Source organism: Sitophilus oryzae, unplaced genomic scaffold (assembly GCF_002938485.1).
Source record: "Sitophilus oryzae breed Bouriz unplaced genomic scaffold, Soryzae_2.0 scaffold_1499_pilon_pilon, whole genome shotgun sequence".
Classification (NCBI taxonomy): Eukaryota; Metazoa; Arthropoda; class Insecta; order Coleoptera; family Curculionidae; genus Sitophilus; species Sitophilus oryzae.
The window spans coordinates 5,314,365-5,321,904 of NW_022146168.1; positions in this window are offsets into that span (position 1 = coordinate 5,314,365).

Here is a 7,540-nt window from a genome sequence, read left to right on the forward strand (position 1 = left end):
CCAGTATATACCAGGTATATATCTACAATATTCCACATACCTACTACATACCCTATACCTTCTGGGTATACCTATACCAGGTATCAAATCAATCAAACTTTATTTACCTACTCGTTGGGTATTTATCCACCACCCATCACTGAGTTAGATTAATGTAAGAGTTTAACAGAAAGTTGTACCTTAATATATACAAAAAAACTTATTTTTATATGTACAGGCACAGGGTGTCCCATTTTCGTGTGTTTTTCAGGGTTTATCGTTTATGAGTTGAGATACAAAGATGCGGGTTTCACGTCACTGTGCTACTTTTTTATGAAACTAAAGATGTTACACACAAATTTGTCCTAGCACTAGCTTAGTTTCTGAAATACAGGGCGAATTAGAAAATTTTCCATTATTCGACTCTCTTCGTATCTCGGTTATCTTTTAACTTATCGAAAAGGTGAAAACTGAATCCCATAGAGCTTTTCACGTAGATTTCAGTGGGCTAACTATATTTTTACTGATAGCTATCATTCTTGAAATATGGCTCAAACTCATGTTTTTTTAATTAATATTATACCCTGTATATTATTTTTTATTTTATTTACCTTATTAAGGCCGGTTTAAAATAGGTAATCAAAACAATCATACATACATACATACATACAGCCGTTACTCGCTGACGAGTATTCGACACACATAAAGAAAATGGTCACGCAAGGCGTTTTCTTTCATGAGCTTTTCTGTGACTGAAAAGCCCGATACGTGATGTTATCTGCCTACCGCACTCCGGACATTCAAAAATCTCATTGCTTTGTTGCCTCTCTACTTTTTTGGTTGCTCTGTTAACTGAGTTTACAACCCTTCTCCATTGAGTTCTATTGTGAGCTGCTTTTTCCCACTCATTCTGCATGTTAATTCCCTTTAAATTTTCGTGGAAAATGTCCTTGTATCTTTTCAGTTGTCCACCCGGCCTCCTCTTACCGTCCACAAGCTCACCGTAAAGCAGAGATTTTGGTATGCGGTTTTCTTGCATTCTGCATACGTGACCAGCCCATCTTAAGCGGGATTTTGTGACCATGACTTCAATACTCTCGCAGTTAGATTTTTCAAGGACCGATACGTTTGAGACATGATGGAACCACCGGACTCTTAAGAGTTGTCTAAGGTGTCTCTGTTGCAACTTGTTCAATGCGTTCATGTGTCGGCGGTAAGGCACCCAGGTTTCGCTCCCATATATCATGGTGGGGATTATAATTGCTCGGTATACTGCAAGTTTTGTTTTTGTACTCAAGTCATGATTGTAGAAAACCCTGCTTTTAATTTCCAGAATGCCCTTGAGGCGCTACTAATCCTGTGCTGAATTTCAGAGTCAATATTGGCCTTTTCCGAAATCAAACTGCCAAGGTAATTGAATTCCGCCACATATTCCAATAGTTCTTCTCCGATTTTTATAGCATTGTTGTGATCTTCCGGGTGAGTGCACATGATTTTAGTTTTGTCGATGTTTAGCTTAAGGCTCAAAGCCTCGTATGCCCAGGTATATGTGTTCAACATTTCTTGTAATTGTTGTACCGTGTTTGCAACTAGAGTGCAGTCGTCAGCGTATTGAAGTTCTGTGATAAATTTTGTACGTGTTTTTGCCCTGAGTCTTTTTATGTTGAACAGACCGCCGTCATATCAGTATCTAATGCCCAATCCTCTCTCCTGCAGTTTGCTGTCCACTATAATGGAGAGCGCTGCCATGAATATGTTGAATAGGAGAGGCGCTAAGACACATCCCTGCCTAACTCCTGTATTTGTTAGGAATGGGTCTCTCAGTGATCCATGATGTGACACTCTTGACTTGTTGTTTTGGAGGCTTTTACACACTGTAAGAAATTTGTTGGGTACTCCGAACTTTTCCATAATTGCCCAAAGCGCATCTCTGTTCACAGAGTCGAAGGCTTTTGTTAGATCGATGAATGCAACATAAAGTTTAGACTCCTGCTCTTTTACTTTTTCCTGTAGTTGACGGATGGAAAATATGGAATCGACGGTGCCGCGGTTGGTACGAAAACCCCTTTGCGATTCTGGAAGGATTTTTTCTATATATGGGTGCAGGCGGTTTGACATTATTTTTGCAAGAATTTTTCCGCCGATAGCCAATAGCGAAATTCCCCGGTAATTTCCGCAGTCTGATGCACTTCCTTTGTTCTTAAATATATTCACTATATTCGCGTTGCGAAAATCGTGAGGTACCTCTCCGCTTTCCCATACGACATCAAAGAGAGCCTTAAGATGATCCATAATTTCTTTACTTGCACACTTATAGATTTCCGCCGGAATCGCGTCACAGCCAGCTGATTTGTTGCTGTTTTATGGAGGTCTTTATTTCTTGTTCTGTTATTGGGATGTCTAATACATCGAGGCTGTTATACTGAGGTATTGTGTTTAGTGCTTCCATATTGGGGTTGTTTTCTTGGTTAAGGATATGGCTGTAATGTTCTTTCCAGTGATTTCTGATTTGTTCTTCCTCTTTTAGAAGTTCGCCATTTTGAGCCATGATTGGGCAGCTTACCTTCTTAGTTGGACCGTATACTTCTTTTACAGCCTCGAAGAATTTACGATAATCGTGATGAGTGGCGTACTCTTGAATCTGATTCGCTTTTTGTGACCACCAGTTATCCTTTACTTGGCGCAGTTCTCTTCGAAGGGTGTTGTTGGCTGCTTTAAAGTTATCTACCAGTCTTGGATTAAGTGGATTTGCAGTGACGGCTTGATGTGCTCTATGCTTTTGTTCCAAAAAAGCCTGTATATGCTGTTGATTTTCGTCAAACCAGTCTGGTTGTTTCTTTTTGTTCGACTTTCCCAGTACTGCTTCGCTGGTTTTATGAATCGCATCCCTTAATTGTGTCCAGCCTTGTTCAGCTTCCAATATTGAGATTGAAGTTATCGGTGGAAGTGATTCTTTGATGGCTTCCCGGAGGGCGTCGGCGGTATTCTTGTTCTCTAGACCCCGTACGTTCAATCTGGTCATGTTGTTTTGCTTTTTACAGCGTGGATGTTTGGGTTTTAACTGGATTTTCATTTTTGAAATTAAAAGTCGGTGGTCAGTGCCGCATTCGGCATCTACTCTAGCTTTTGTGAGCCTAACATCTTTTAGATGCGTCCTTCGAACGATTATGTCAACAAAACAATCAATTCATTTATTCGACGTCAAATTTTAGTTATTGACTATTCCACTACTAGTTATTGGCTAGTTCCTGCGTGTAGAATTATTGCACAAATGCATCAAGAATATCAATAACTCTGATTGACAGCGTGTTATCTAATAACTGCAGAAGTTCATTTTCAGTGCAGCTTATTAAGATAACCAGGATGGAATGTAAAATTATCTAGCTAAATTAAATACAATAAAATAATAATACTCTTTTAAACTAGGTTGATTTGTGTTAAAAAGTTAAATAATACATTTTTTACCTTATTAATGAAAATAAGTGTAGAGCTCATAACAACTCAAATAAAATAAAAAAAGATTGTGTGAGCACTATGTGCGTATATTTGAAGTGAAACTTCTTACTTCCGTCTGTCCGTCTGAAGACTCAATTCGGGTACCTCTATCCACGTGCCGAGTTTGGTTCCAATCGACCCATAATTAAGAAAAACCCTAATGGTTTCATACAATTAGAGGCATCGGTTCGAGACGTTGAGCGCGTCATCCTGTCGTATCCAACTTTGCAGGGTGGGACCGTGTGCACGGTCGCTCACATAGCCTACCCACCAAATTTGGTCGTGATCGGACGACATCGTCTTTGAACGTTTCTTACGTCAAAACTAACTGTCACACTGTCACTGTGACACGTGTCGTACACCTTACAGTTACACCCTAGTTCACATAGGGCCCGAGTTACCACGCTCCAAAAACCTATCTGAACTTCCTCATTGCCTTACCACTTATTCGACCGTTACCACTTTTCGTTATCACTCACGTGTCATCTCGCTAGCTCGTGTGTCACGGCCTTGAATTTTTACTTTTAGTATTGAAAATACTTCTGGCCGCGTTTATATGGGACCCATCTTTGAAAAAACGACATGCTAGAGGCGACATGGAGTTCAATAACCTGCCTAATCAACTTGTCAACACGTAATAGAGCAAGGTCGTCCGAGGGCCGAAATGAGGTCTTATTAGTGTGGGCCAACTATTTTATGGATATGGATGTTTAGTTTGGGAAAGCCGATATTATTATAAAAAAGAATATGCGTCAAGGCATGCATGGGTTGTTAGGTACAGTTGGGCTATTTTAATCTAACTCTTTCGGTATGAGAAGCAGGGGGCTAATTATACGTGAAAGAGCGGAATAACATAAATAATAAATTTAGACTAATGCAATATTTTTTCTTGGCGCGTAGGATAATGCGCACAATCGATGCATTAAAGGGAATAATTAATTAAATCATTAAGTTCCAAAACATATAATAATTCGGGTCTCATTGGATCTGCTGATATATTTTGATAAAATTTAGGCTATTAGGACCTATATTTTTTTATATGATAAAAAAATGCCAAAATATTTATTGGGATAAGTTTTTATCGTTTAAATATTGTTGTAAATAATAATTATCATTTAATTAGTGCTAACTTATTAAGTTTCACAACACGGCGAAATTTCAACAAAATCGGCTTACGGATCTATGAGATATTAATAAAAAAGGTCTATTAGAAGACACCCCTGTATCTTTAAAATTATACATTTCCGGACACATGTGTATATGAACTTTTTACCTTAAAAACACTCAAAGAATCACCTCCTGAAGTTTGGCTAGATACTTAATTAACATACTGTATTTAAAAATGGCTAGCTAGTGATTTAGTAAGCTATGTTTATTTTAATAGGAAAAAAAATCATTTCATAAAAAATAAACAAACCCATAATACAAATACTATACACCAATTAATTAATTTTAATTGTATCTAAAGGCACTTTAATAATTGAAAAATGGACAGGAGCACTTAAAAATAACTTCATAGAGTATACCAAATATGCTAAAAATAATAATTCCGATAAAAAAACACAAATGGCACATTAATATCTGCATTATCTGAAATCAAACTATAGCTAAACGGCTAATAAAATAATAGAGACAAGACGCCGACATCTATAACAAGATGAGCAGTTTTTAATAATTATTCCGATTTATTATTACATACTTGTTTTACAATTATTGTAATAAGTAGCATTCCTTCAAATAAATTTTGATTTAAGTATTGTTAATATAGTCATATTCATGATTATAGCCCGTATGATTTCTAAAATAAATAATCAAGCGTGTTTTTATCAGAATTATTAAATGGTTAAGTAGAAATAGTTAATATTTAGTAACTTCGTAAGTGTTATATTTTAATATAATTATGAATTTAATAATTAAATAATTATCTTAAGTTTAAATTGTGGTAAACCTGTATGAGTTTCAATCATTTATATTTAAAATCTTAGGGAAGGCAATATATATTTTAGGCAGGAGAACTCAAGAGAACGACTGTGTAATTAGTAATTAAGACTTTACCAATTTTTTTTACTTGCCATTTTCTTGTCGTTCGCGTTGCACGTTGACTCTTCGTTGTGTCACACACAATCTGAATTTCGGATATGATGCAGAACTGATAAATTGGACCAAATATATTAATTGCAGGTAATCAAAGACATATTTTTATTAACTTTGCAAACATTTAAGGCATGCAATAATTTTAAAAAATTTTGACGTGAGATTACTTTATAACTCTTGGAAGTCTTGGATGATAAAGATTTGAATTATTATGGGTCTGTTTTGTTTAAGAAGCTAACAAATAATTTCAAAAACTCAACTAACAAAATATAATGGTAGCAAATTTTTAAAATCATGCATAGGTATAATGTTATATTAATTGGACATACTGAATGTAAACTAGGTATAGTTGCTGCAATCGATAATATATTTTGTTGCTTTTTCATATGCTTTTCACACAACATTTTCATCATAACAAAAACCGTCAATACCGCTACTCATATTATGGGCACCTATGACTTAAATCTCATAATGATGTTTAAAAATACGTAGGTATACTTACTATGAGTGGTGGTTGTGACGGGTTTTTACTATAGTACTAGGTATGTTGAAAAGAAGCTGCAAACTAAATTATCGTCGAACTATATTTTAATTTATTTTTATCTACAGTAACTATTACTTATTTTTTGTATGGCGAATTTAAATTTATGGACCGTCCATAAATTTACACGGTAAGTTCGAATATTGGTTAAACCTAGAAATATCCAGGTAATAGCCCGAAATATGCAAAAGAGGGAGTGAGTTTAGGTTAGATTAGAATTAGGTTTTAGTTGGTTTTGCATTAATAAAAATATAGACCTAATCTAAACTTAACCTAAAGTGACCTTTTTTGCATATTTCTGGGTCTCCTACGTGGGTAACCCTGCGTTTAACCAATATTCGGGCTTTTATAGTAACATAATACTCATTATGATTGGTTTAATCTAGCTCCATAATGAAACTGTGGGTTCGAGGTGCTATTGCAAATTAATGCCATTAATTCTATATATACAACAATATATTTTCTTACTAAATTCTTCACTTTTATAAAAAGCCATCGCGATAAAAATCAAATATCAAAATTATTTAACGTTGCGAACGGTTCACTTGTTCACTATACGTATCTGGAATATATTTGCAAATGGCAATTAGCGATACGTTAGACTGCCGGAGTGCTGACGTCACGAATGTCAAATTGCTTTCCAAACAAGCTTTAGTTCTTTTATATTTCTATTATGATTTCTATTGAGCTTTTCCAAATGACGTCACAAGTTAATATAAAATGTAAAAAACAGGTGATTGCTGACCACCGCCGACCTTTGTGTCTGGTATTTTCAATACGCCTATGATGGTTGCGCATGTTGCAAAATCTGTGAATTTTTTGGTTATTTTTTTGTATTTTTGGTTAGGTTAGAATTTATTAGAACAAAAATTAGAAATATTAGAAAAACATTTTGGCACCTCAGTTTTCATCTTTTCGATAAGTTATAAAATACCCGAGACAGGAAGGGGGTCAAAAAAAGCAAATCAGTCATTTTTGCAAATAACTTTTAAACGACTATTCCAAATGAAACGAATTTCTAGACAACAGTACAACTTTAACGCCTCTTTAAAAAAGTCTAATATAATTTTTGCATAAAATCATCTGGGGATATAATATTTGACCTTTTCAAAATTTACATGGGATTTCTTATGTCCCGCGTTCCGATGCACCCACACGGTATGTACATTTTGATCATATGGTATTATTACCATTAGACAATAAATATCTTAATTGAACAGGAATCGTGATTGGCAATTTGGAGCCAGGCGCACCTTCAATATCCTAGGCCGGATATTAGAGCGCTAAATTGGTGGTCGTCATCGATCATCGAACCGTCCCGCGAGCCGAATCCGTCCCTGGATCGATGCGCCCATTCAATTACAGCCGAGAACGGTCTCGCAAAATCGTATTTTTCACGGCTAAGGCCCGGAAAACTCCAAATACAATTTT